The sequence below is a fragment of the Rhamphochromis sp. 'chilingali' genome, assembly GCF_963969265.1.
Source record: "Rhamphochromis sp. 'chilingali' genome assembly, chromosome: 1".
NCBI classification, from domain to species: Eukaryota; Metazoa; Chordata; class Actinopteri; order Cichliformes; family Cichlidae; genus Rhamphochromis; species Rhamphochromis sp. 'chilingali'.
Window position 1 is genome coordinate 22,623,048 of NC_137929.1, and position 13,150 is coordinate 22,636,197.

Consider the following 13,150-nt stretch of genomic DNA (forward strand, 5'->3'; position numbering starts at 1 on the left):
CTGAGGTCCTTCAACATCTGCCAGAAAATGCTGAGGATTTTCTATGAGTCTGTGGTGGCCAGTGCGATCCTCTATGCTGTTGCATGCTGGGGGAGCAGGCTGAGGGTCGCAGATGCCAACAGACTTAATAAACTGATCCGTAAGGCCAGCAATGTTGTGGGGATGGAGCTGGACTCCCTCAAGGTGGTGTCGGAGAGGCGGATGCTGTCCAAGATAAAGACAATGTTGGATAACACCTCCCACCCACTCCATGACATGTTGGTCAGTCACAGGAGCTCGTTCAGTGAGAGACTGAGATTACCGAAAAGCACCACTGAACGACACAGGAAATCATTCCTGCCTGTGGCCATCTCCCTGTACAACGCATCCACTTAACACACTGTTTGCTGCTACAGCTACACATGTTTCTTTTCCAAATATTTATTTATAAGTGACTTATGTATGTATGTATGTATATATATGTATATATTGTACTATTCTTAGTTAGCGTATTGTCTGTCTTGTCTTAATGTTGGTTTAAAATGGAGCACTGTAACAAAAAATAATTTCCCCCAGGGATCAATAAAGTATTCTGATTCTGATTCTGATTCTGATCCTCTGCACACGGCCATTAACAACCAGAAGAGTCTGTTCAGTGACAGGTTGCTTCTCCCAAAGACAAGAACTAACAGACTTAAAAACTCCTTTGTCCCACACGCCATCAAACTGTTTAACTCCTCCCTGGAGGGGAGAGGGAGGGGAAACAGGAGGACAAAGGAGGGGGGAACAACTAAGCTGTAGTGCCTCTTCACCTCACTGTGCAATACCTTTTGTGCAATACTTTTGTAAATAGTCAACAGTGCAATAGACCTCAATACTTGAAATGTGCAATTCACTTGTATTTTTATTTTTATTTTTATTTATTTATTTTTAATTCCTATTTATTCTATTTATCCCCTTCGTATATTTTATTTATATTGTCTCTGTATTTATATATATGTGTGTGTGTGTGTGTGTATATATATATATAATATTCTGTAACTGTAACTTCTGTCGGTGCTGTGCTTTTTTGGAAATCGAATTTCCCAGAGGAACCCACCCGAGGGATTAATAAAGTTCTATCTTATCTTATCTTATATCTGTTATACTATTTTATTCTCTGTTATAGAGGCTAAGACCACAGTTGAAGCCACGGTGGTGTTCATTGGTGGGGTTGACGCAATGCCACTGTTATGAATGAAACTTGTAACTAAGTCCAATAACTCCAGCCATACTTATCTTGTCCATTTAACATCTGTATGGTATTCCATCAGTTGCATTTGTTTTTGAACACAGTTCTCTTTATCCAAAAACATTTATCACAACAGAACGACAGTCACAAACTGGTTCTTCTTCCGACCAATAACACCTGGCGCCAATTACGTATGTGTACCTTAAATATATTCCCATAAACACACCATACTGTAAAACACATTAACACCTAGCAGCGCATATAAGGTAACAACACAAAAGTGGCTCCTACATCAGTTTTCTTGTTTCAGTTGTCTTGTTCAATATTCATTAAATATTTTATGTTTTATTTTCAAAGGTGATATATAAATACATTTTACTAGATCCTTTTTTTACTCATCCATGTATGTGTTACTATGAATGTGTTTCTAATTTTTACTTCTTTGAAATTTGAGGAAATAAAGTGCAAAGGCATATTAATCCACTTGTATTACTTTAGGAATGAAAATTATGCTACAAAACAGGTCACAGTTTACTAGAGTAAAGTGACAAAAGAAAAACATTTTAGAGAGATAAAATTAACCATACCTTGACTACTGAGTTTCACTTCATCATTGGGTTCACCATTTCCTGTAGGCATGGTATAACTTTATACATAACAATTTGATGATAAATCATGTGCAAGAAATAAGCCTTTACCCCACAAGCTTACCTTGAATTCTTAACTCTACTGCATCCGAAATAACTGTGTGTTTATTTGTGTAAAATCCACAGAAATACAGCCCAACATCAGATAAATTCACTTGCTTGATTTGAAGAAAGACAAAGGTGATGTTGGAACTCATAATAAATTTTCCATTTTGAAATCCATCGCAGAACGATGCTGAGCCACGAGATTCAAACATAGAAGAGACACAAGTGGGCTTAGTTTGGTTGACCACTTTAAACCAGTCTGCCTGTGTTTGATGCTTGGAGATGTTGGTGCACTGCAGTGTCACTTCTTCACCGGGCTGGACCTCCACAGTCTGAAACCCAGAACCTGAGACAGAGATCCAGCCTGAAACAAACACCACAGACAAATTAGTATTAAATTAACTGTAATCATTTTCACAGGGTTCCAAAAATATTTAAATTCTGGTAGGATCCAAATCTTGGACTGAGAATCATTAGATGCCAGTACTTACAGTGAATACAGAAAAACAACGCTGTTATAACGGTGAAGCTCCCCATTGTGTGCTTAATCCAGTTGCTACTCGGACATTTAGTAAACCACACAGCTATTACAAAGGCTTTTAGAGGGCGAGGTGTTTCTAGTTTTTCATCCTGTCAGTGACCTGTTAACACATTGCAGTACCTTGGCTTAAAAATCGTCAAGCCACTTCCTCTTGGTGGTGACGTGCTATTGGATCACAGCGTTGTCACATCACTTCCTTTGCTAGTGGTGTTTTTTCTAATCTGTATAGCGCATTTAGTTACAAACCTTTACATAACAATTTAGTAACAATGTTTATTTACTCCTTGGCCTCCTTTATTAATAAAGATACCTATAATAAATTTAGCTTGGTTGTACCTTTGGAGATCACACTCACTTAACTGAAGACCCAGATCTGCACCCTTGACAACCCTGTAACCAGCCAGGCCCCTGTGATATGTGCAGGTGAAGGAAGCTAAGCCACTGTTAGGTATTCTCCACCAGATTATGTGTGGGCCTGGACCTTCTCTCTGTATGTTGCTGAATTGTTGTTGATTATCATCTGCGCCATGGATATGTTATCTGCAAACTTATATATGAAATTTGTGCTATGAATGGGATTGTAGTCATGTGTGAAAACTGAATATAAGAGTCGACTGAGACCACAGCCCTGAAGGGTGCCAGTGTTAAGGATGGTATGACTGAAGAAGAGAAACTGAAGGAAAATAGCATTATTTCATTCATTTTTTGCTAAAAAAAAGAAGAGGGTTTTGTTGCTCTGTACAAATTATTATAAAGAATCCCTAAAGCTAAGAAGCCCATAAAGCCAGGAAAGCTTAATGTTGAATAAAATAACATTTAGTGAAGAAAGTAAGAACTCCAGGTTTCATTTCAGCACTGTGTGAAGACTCAGAGTCAGAGATCTGTTGAACCAAGTACTAATTTACCATGAAGCTTAAAAGCCAAATACTACTAGCCCTCAAGGTAGCTGTAAATAAATCATTACCTAACGCATCACTTGATCTAGCTTTTATTCTTCCTGTCCTGCCACTCCTGCATCCACATCAGTCATATTTCTGTAAAAGAAAGGATGGACAAAATGCTGGAAACGAGACCAAGAGTGTCCAATTCTTTTTGGTCCACCTAGCTTACGTCTTCATCTACTGCTGCCGACAGAGTACGGGCACAAACAGAAGGTGCACGTCTCGAGCTCTCCTTTGTAGCTGAGCAATAACATACTGACAAGGTCACAGTGAACTTTCTTAAAACTGCATATATATATATATATATATATATATATATATATATATAGATAGATAGATAGATAGATAGATAGATAGATAGATAGATAGATAGATATGTGTGTGTGTATTATTTAAATGTAATTTGTTTGTAATACTAAGGTTCCACATGCCACTGTTGTAGTAGGGCATTAATGATGTTGCATTTGTGGGGGCTCCCAGCCGGAGTCATATGGACTTCTCCCTGTACTAAATTATAAGTTTAAATTTGGTGTATTTTGTTTTATTAAGCATTAGTTCTGAGGGCTAAATATCCCCAAAGTGCTTTTGATTTCTTTGAACGACGAAAATAGTAACCAACAGCCTTATATCTATTATACCACCCATTTATGTGTTTTAATGGGGGTTTAAATATTAAAAGTGATTATCAGTAGTTTATTTTTGAGTATCCTTTGCTTCATATTTGTCTCAACTTAACCCACTATTACATTTGATTTTGATTTTGCTGTTGAGAGAAACCACACCATTGTTTGATATTTGTATGTTTTTATATACGGTGGCCCACAGTGGGATGAAGAGGCGCCTGCTGCTGTGTGTGTCCACTGATTTTACTGCTGCATTTTGTCTTTTGTAAAATAAGCCATATTTTACAACCAGTCCCTGTTTTTCATCACAAGGCAGTCTACCATTTGAAATCTGCTACACAAGCAGAAAGATAACATCCTGAAACAGGATGAACAGCTTAAAAGGAAAACAGATCTGGATGCAAATCTACACATACTCAAATCACAGAAAGCAGCTGCAGCTGCATTAGCTGAGGCTCAAGCTTGGGAAAAGTCTGATCAAGAAAGTGAACATCCAAAACAGCCCCAGCTGGGCAACATGCAGCAAATCAACCCAACAGAACAAGTGCAAGAGTATGTGTGGCAACAATCAGTACTCAATAATGATCTGCAGACTCCACAATTGGGCAGCCACTGCCATCGAGGCAACAGCAAAAGCTTGCAAAGAACCAAGTATCTGTCAGCCCAGTATGACCAACAACCAAGAGTTCACTCCTTTGCCAGTCATCTGTGTTTTGAACCCAAAGAGAGTCTTGCAACTGGAGTTATGGTGAACAACCATCAAATAATGATCGATTTCACCATCATCAGTCCAAGATTTGGGCACCCATACACGTAAGGGGTAGACATGCTGACTCTTCAGATCTAACAGAATATCTAATATGAAAGGGAAATGAGCTCCACTCCAGCATCTGCCCCACTTCCTTCTTCCACTTTATGGTACGATGCTAGTATGTATTTGCGTGTGATTATCCAGATGAGCTCTTAGAGCTGATCATTTACAAATGACACATTGCTATATAGTAGGGGAGTTAGTTTTACAACATGCATTCAGACAACACGAGTGGTAATTTGAGTTGCCTTTCTGCCACTTTGGTACTTTGTAGTTTTTGACAAAGGAACCTACCAGTTAAAAAACAGGCTGTTAAAAAATGTAGAAAAAAACAATTGTGTGCAAATAGTACAGGATGTGTTGTTTGTGGTTTTAAAGGCTAGTCCTTCTGTGGCTTTTTATTTGGCTTTATACACAGAGCCACTGCAGTGGAAAAAGACAGGGGGAGGTGCATAAAACTTGCGAAGCTTTGCACATAGACCATGGTCAGGAAAGAAAGCTGCCCATATAAACACTGGCTGTGTCTTTATTTGCCCCTTTTGTCAGTATACAAAAAAATAACAATTTCAACATATCTAGTTAGAGAACACATCTAAAAACATATGAAGGGTTATACCCACACAAAATAATTCTAGCAAAAACACTGATGTTGCCACAAAATTTATTGTTTTATCATTTACATCAAGAATGAAACAACAGCGTTCTTTTTAATGTAGCATTATTCTTGGTGTTGAAATCAACAGTTATTTGATATTTGTGATGAGTGAAAAGTCTTTTTCCTTAACTGTCTACACGTACAAAGGCCGATGCAAACTAGTAAAAAGCAGAAAGTCAAATTTCACCAGCTGTAGAGGCCTTGTGAGTTCAGCTGTGCTCAGACCACAGTGTGAAGTCTCTTCCTGTGAAGTGATCAGTATCTCACTCATGCCTCCACCCAAAGACCGCCTGACTCCCCCTATGAGTAACTTTGTGTACCCTCATTTTATTGAGATGAAGACAAATTAAGGCAGAAAAAAAAGACACATAAATGTTTAGTACAGGGTTAAAAAAAAAAAAACGTAACCACTAAGCATGCTTTCTCATCATGAACACAGAGAATCAGCTCTATGCACTGGCAGCATAAACAACATGAGTTTCCACTCGTGTCTCTTTTGCAGGCCTTCTGCTTCTAGGTGTTTGTGGGTGGAGTCTCAACACTGCAGAGTTCAGGTCAACAGAGTCCACATTCTGTAGGTGAAAAATTTACAGTCACATAGCAAAACAACCACAGACTCAGTACTTTCACTATCTTTGACTGTGACAGTCTTAGCATATGCTAGATTATTCTAGGCTAGACTCCAAAAAAGACAGAAAGAGAGCCAAATGATTTTTGTTTTAAATGTACCTCTGAGTGATACTCTACCAAATAAGTGTGGCATTCATCCATTACATTCATTTGAAACCTTCAGATAGAGATAATAGGGATTGGGACTATCAACTTTGTTTTACAATAACTCCAGGTTTCTACTTCAGACTTTGTGTCCACTCACACTAAATGTGATGTTTGAGGTACAATATTTTCTTCACAAAATGGACCCAGGGCTACCTGCTTCTTAGTGGTTGGTAGATATCTTCAGAACAGAAGAAATTTAACATAAAAATAAGATAAGAGATCTTTTCTTCAATTCTTTTCCAGCCCTTATCCTGTTCAGGGTTGTAGAGCACCTGGAATCTATCCCAGTTATCACTGGACAAGATCTGGCTAGGCTTTCCTTTCATACATAGAAAGAGCCCAGCCACTGGATTCAAACACTTCATTAAGTGAATTTATGACTATATGATATATACAATTCATGTTGCTGCAACTTTACAACAGAGCGTCCTTTCGTGGTCAACAAGGAGCAATGCAATAAGCTGCACGTGTGAAATAAATGTATCTCAAATGTGCAACTTTTTCATTTAGTGAAAAAGTTGCACCTAATTTGCAACCTAATTTGAGGTGACCATTGTTTTGATTTGCTGCTATATAACTAAAACTGAACAAAATAAAACATGTAAGAGATTTCAAGCAAAAAGTTTCCAAGCACCATAGTGCTGCAGCATGGTACAAAGAGCCATGATAATAATTTCCAGCCCATTCACACTCAATATGCTGTTTGGATCACCTTCTCCAACATCGTCAATGCTGCTCTGCACTGACCTTAGTAGCTTCCCTGGGATATTTGAAGACTTTGAAGTGATTATTATTATTTATTACACAGCATCATAATCACAAGTGATCTATTCTAAGCTTTTTTAGTAAATGTAATTTGCATTTTTTTTTTAAAGCGTCACCTTGTTCCTGGGAGTATGCTGTTCTTTGTCCACTGCTGAAAGATAATATAAAAAGTTTTGAGTGTTAAAAGTCATTGTATCACATGTAATAACTCTTAATAAATCACTTGTTGTATGTACCTGAAAAAAGCGGCACAATCTTAACAGCCAAACCAACGACAGCCATCACAAAGAAAACAGCCAGTGTAGCAAACACCACAGGCACAAGGCTGGACTCTGCAACAGCAAACAGCATTGACTGATAAAATATGTTGTTAAAATGCTAAAATATATATAATAACGTGTATTTGCAAAATACTTTTTAATGTGCTTTCATGCAAAAAGTCACATTTACTAACTTAAATACAAATCCATACTCTGAAAAATAACAAAACAGGAAATGCCTTTAAAAATAGATTAGATAGTTTTAATATAATCAAAATATCAAAACTGATGTGGTTATTTATTAGTCAAAAATGAAACAGGTAAAAGAAAATGTTATTATTATATTTAAAACACTTTGGTTTATTTGTTTAGTTCATGATTTATTATTATTAGTAATGGTTATGGTTATGAATATTCATACTGAGTACACTGAATACTATATGTGAAAACTTCCAGTAATATGTATTATTTTTGTTTATGTCTTTAATTAAAAAAAACTGTAAATAATGACCAAAATCAAAGTCACCCTGACTGTAAAGCAACCACAAATGTAATTTTACTTTGTATTATGACTATTATAAATATAGCAAATTAAAATTAATGTAAACTGAAATTTAAGACCACTCTCTTGGGCCTCTTCTGCTTTCAGCAGACAGCTGATACTCCACAGGGACTTCTGCTGGCTCCCTTTCGAATGGTTACAAACAATTTTAAAGCACATTAATTTCTCTGTCAAAACACTTGAACCTATAAACTGAAGTTTATTAAAGCTCTGTTACTGTGTATCATCTTATAATGTTGATTAATAATGTTATTAGCGATGATTAGATGCTTATTTATGTAAAGTTCAAAGAAACACAGGCAATCCATGTAAATGAAATGAAGGAAAGGAAAAAAACAAAAAACAAAGTTACCCTGGAACTCATTTCAAATGTTAATATAATTAAAAACCTAAAACTAACTTTTAAGAGAAAGGAAAAGATGTTTACTTTCCACTCCATTCACTTGATCATTAAATTCCACTCCATCATTTGTTTCATCCGTACCTGTGAAGAACCATGGCCATTAATTTATTTTTATGCATAAAAATATTCTGTTACTCTTTCAGCTCATTTCATGCTACTGTAAAAATAAAATTGATGACAAAAGCTAAACATTACACAAACGCATAGAAACATATAAATAGATCATTAACTCCAATCAAACCTTGAATTCTTAACTCGACTGCATTAGAAATGACTGTGTGCCCACTGATGTACAATCCACAGAAATACAGCCCGGCATCAGATAAATCCACTCGCTTGATTTGAAGGAAGACAAAAGAGACGTTGGAACTCATAGTAAAATTTCTGTTTCTAAATCCATGACAGAATGACGCTTCGCTGTCAGGTCCATACATAGAAGAAACACAGCTGGGCTTAGTTTTATTGACCACTCTGAACCAGTCTGTCTGCGTTGGATAGGTGGAAATGTTGGAACACTGCAGTGTGACCTCGTCCCCGTGCTGGACCTCCACAGTCTGAAACTCAGAAGTTGAGATCCAGCCTGAAATGAAAGAGCACAAAATCTATTTCTATCTCTACAGTGTTAAAGTTATTGTGACTGGACAATTGTCAATTAGCTTTGTTTAATGGCAATCGTTTAACAATTTACAAGGTAACAAGAAGCCAATACTTACCGAGGCAAAGAAACAAAGTTGTTATCAAGACAAAGCTCTTCATCATGCATTTAATCCTGTCACTGCTTTGATAGTTTCTAACACACAGCTCTTATAAAAGGGTTCAGAGGGGCGGAGTGTTTCTTTTCTTCTTCATCCCACCAATGACCTGCAAACATTTTCACTTTTGTCCCTCGTTCAACAGGTTCTTTTTAGGGTCTTCCAGCTGTGTGGTGCATGTGAAACCTGAGATTTAGTTGTAGTTACCTGTGACACTAAACAGGAAAGCAGACAGATGACTTTTATTACTCAATTTACAATACTGGAGAACTTCTAACATAGGTTGGTAGCTGGATTTTGTCACAGCACTTGATTGTAAATAACTGGTGCAAATTGATGTTTACAAGTTCATTATCTTGTGGAGAGAAACACAGTTGTGAGCTACTCCTGTGTCTGTATTGTCCTTATACAATTATTGGTTTGCCATACACCTTTCAATTTTTCTAACCTGCCACTCATCTTGCATTTGTAACAGTAAGGTGGTCTTTTTTATTTTAATGGGCTCAGAGAATCTAAGATTATGCAGAACAAAACTGCAATCTTGGAAAGATTAAAGTTTTTTGAGAAAACCTAAGAAATGTATTTGTTTCTTTGAACTTCTTTTTTGAACATCTGCATCATTTTGTGATTAAACAAGAGTTTCCGACAGCTGACAAGGTTCTTGCCTTATTGGTATTATCTGGTAAACCTACAACTCTGCTAGACTTGCCTATACAAAGGCCGAAACTAACCATGTTATCAGCAATCCTCACAAGAAACACACAAAACATGCTGGAATTATATCGCTCCCGCAGAGCCAATACTGAGTCAACTTCAATACCTAGACTCAGCTGTAATTCAGACTGAAACAGATAGGCATAACCAGTTATCCACAAATTAACTTATTTCCTGAATTCCAAATTGAACTTACCAGCATCCATACCAGCATGATTTTGAGAGGTTAAAGTTCCTCCTCCTTTTGCTCCCAATGCTCGGTTCCATTGACAGTTGATGTCAGTGTTGTAGGGACACGCACGGTGCTCTTGAGCATGCTCAAAAAGTAGACCTCCCAGTAGCTTATTTTTCTCACAAATAAATAACCAACATGTCAAATAATCTACTACTGACAACGAGACAAGACTCAGGTTCATGATGTCAGAGAAAAAAACTCTAAAAGCTCTAAAAGCTATAGCAAAATCTGTTCTTGCTGTTTATTTTTTAACAAAAAAGACATCATGTTTGTGTGAATTTTAAAAAGCTTGTGCAATGTAATGGTCTGTGAGGTGATTGACAATGCCAGATGCGACTGATGGAGGGAACTCTTTGCTCATACCTCAAGGCACTGACCTATTGTATCGTTACACAATTAAGATGTGGAAACACAGCAGCTGGTTTAAATAGATCATAATTCTGTTGCTTTTATGCTGTTTAAGAAACTCCAACTTTAGATTTTCAGTGCAGTTCTGCTCAGATCACACTGTGCTGTCTCTTCCTTACTACCTGACTCCTTCCACAGCAGACATTTAGACTCTCCCTATGAGACGTTTTCACAGTCATCAGTGTCATTTCTGACTTCTCCTCTATATTTACACTTTAATACGTGTTTTTTTTCTCACACAAAAGGTAGACAAAGAGAAATAAAGCAATGGATGAAAAGTTGGAAAAAATGTTTTTATTTTCCAAGGACTCTTGTCAAAAAATATATCAGCATGTCTATTCCTCTCCTCCCAGAACAGACAATGAGACATTCCTCATAAGAAAAGTTCATATTCAGCATCAGATCAAAAACTTTTCCATCATCAACACACTTAAAAGAAAAGTTGCACAATAAAAAAGACAGGCACAAAAGTAAAGATACAAAGACAACTTCAATGCAAATTTTGTTATTTTTATTTTTGTTAGTATGTTTTGCCACATCATCCACAACACATACACAAACTACACCAGTGGGTTATTATCCTAAAATATGAGCTCCACTTCCTTGTCTACCGTGTGGCAGCATACACAACATGAGACTCCAGCTCTCTGTGTGTCGCAGGCCTGCGACTTCTTTTGAGTTTTGTCTGGATACTCATAGCTGCGTAGTTCAGGTCATCTGAGCTCTTATTCTGAAAATCAAAATATTTAGTTACAGTAGAGTTTAACAAAATCTGAAGTAGTGGATTTGTGGGTTACATGACGAAAGATTTGATTTAAAGTAACATTTTAAGAGTTTTAAAGTAAAATATGAAAACAAGATGAATAATGACACTTGGATTCCAAATAATGGGTTTAAATACTGTTTTAATTTGTCAGTGCGCCCCAGGGTGGCTGTGGCTACAATGTAGCTTGCCATCACCAGTGTGTGAATGTGTGTGTGAATGGGTGGATGACTGGATGTGCAAAGCGCTTTGGGGTCCTTAGGGACTAGTAAAGCGCTATACAAATACAGGCCATTTACCATTTAATATTTAATTTGAAGGCTTTATGTACAGCACTTTTCTACTCTACTGAGCATTTTAAACAATTTGCGTCATTCACACTAGCACTTTTTTTTCTGCCTTTCTATGTAACACTCCATTGAACACACTAGAGTGCAACTTGCGATACTTGGCATGCACACTGGGAAAGCCGGGCATCAAACTACCAACCTTCTTGCTAGTAGATGGCCTTCTCCTGAGCTACGGCCACCCTAAATTATACTTTTTCAAATTCAGCTATTATTTTTATGTTATCACTGAGTCTTTTCCGTGCATGCATGTTTTGATTATCCACGTACTTTTCAGCTGAGCTAAATGAATGAAATGATAGGACAACATTGCTTGCTTGCCTGAAAAACATGTTCAGGCTGATATAATTCACAGAATAATTACAAGGTTAAATGGTCTAAGGAGCTTGGAAAGAAAAGCATCTGGACTTGTTTAAGTTGCCTGAAGACGTTTCACCTCTCATCCGAGAAGCTTCTTCAGTTCTAAAGGGTCAAATGGTGGGAGTTTCCCCCCAAAGAGGGACAAAGTACCCCTGATGATCCTCTAATTACTTGAGCCAATTACTTGCTTGGAGACGATCCTCTATTTGTCCCTTTTTGGGGGGACAAATAGAGGTTCGTCTTCAAGCAACTTAAACAAGTCCAGACGCTTTTCTTTCCAAGCTCCTTAGACTACGATGACCTGGATGACTGAGAACCTTCACAGACATACAAGGTTAAATTAATCTTTTCAGTCATGACATACAATTTACACAGTGTGAGTAAAAACACATTTACCTTGATGTTTCCTGGTTGGGGATCTGGAGTTAAATTGAAAATATAAAAGTGTGTTTAGTTTATTTTTAGCAACCATAGAAATTGTCTTTTGAAAGCAACTTTACCTGTCTGAGGTGTTTTGATTTTTAAAACCAGAATGATGACCAGTATAATGAGTAAACCAGTCAGACTACCTGGGATGATGTTCATTGGGTGTATCATTCTCTCAGACTCTGCAAAAAAATTACACTGAAACATTTCAGGCTGTGTACTTCAGGTATAATACTGACAATAGTGAAATAACTATGATCCCAATAAAAATCAATTTTTTTAGAGACAGGAAACTAATCTTACTTTCAGTCTTATATTCTTCATCATTCGTTTCACCACCTGTAAAGAAACATGGGTATTATAATACTTTGTGACTTCCATTTCTTATTTAAAGTCTCATCATGTTGTTTTGCTACTAAGGAAAGCTTACCTTCAAATCTTAACTCTACTGCATTGGAAATAATAATATGCACATCCATGTAAAATCCACAGAAATACAGCCCAACATCAGATAAACCCACTTGTGTGATTTTAAGAAAGACAGAAGTGACACTGGAACTCATATTGAATTTTCCATTTTGAAATCCATCACAGAAAGAGGCTTGGCCATGAGATCCAAACATAGAGGAGATGCAGCTTGTTTTAGTCGTGTTGATCACTCTGAACCACTCTGTGTGGGTTGGACTTGTGGAAATGTTGGAGCACTGCAGTGTGACGTCTTCACCAGGCTGGACCGTCACAGTGTGAACCTCAGAGCCAGAGACAAAGATCCATCCTGAATCAAACAACAAAGACAAAATGAGATTCAACTCAAAGTGTACGGTACAACAGACCCAATAACAGGGCGACAACTTTTTATTCAATTTAATTACATCACTGCTTTCTAACAATCACATTTAAATTCT

General features: G+C 37.1%; 1 long non-coding RNA gene across 1 annotated transcript; it reads right to left on the reverse strand.

The window, feature by feature from the left end:
* Positions 1 to 10,966: 10,966 nt before the first annotated feature.
* LOC308399478 lies at positions 10,967 to 12,432 on the reverse strand. Its single transcript, XR_013972181.1, has 3 exons — positions 12,320 to 12,432; positions 12,216 to 12,238; positions 10,967 to 11,079 (listed from the first exon to the last, which is right to left on the reverse strand). It is a non-coding gene; the product is annotated as an uncharacterized lncRNA (long non-coding RNA).
* Between the last annotated feature and the right edge of the window lie 718 nt (positions 12,433 to 13,150).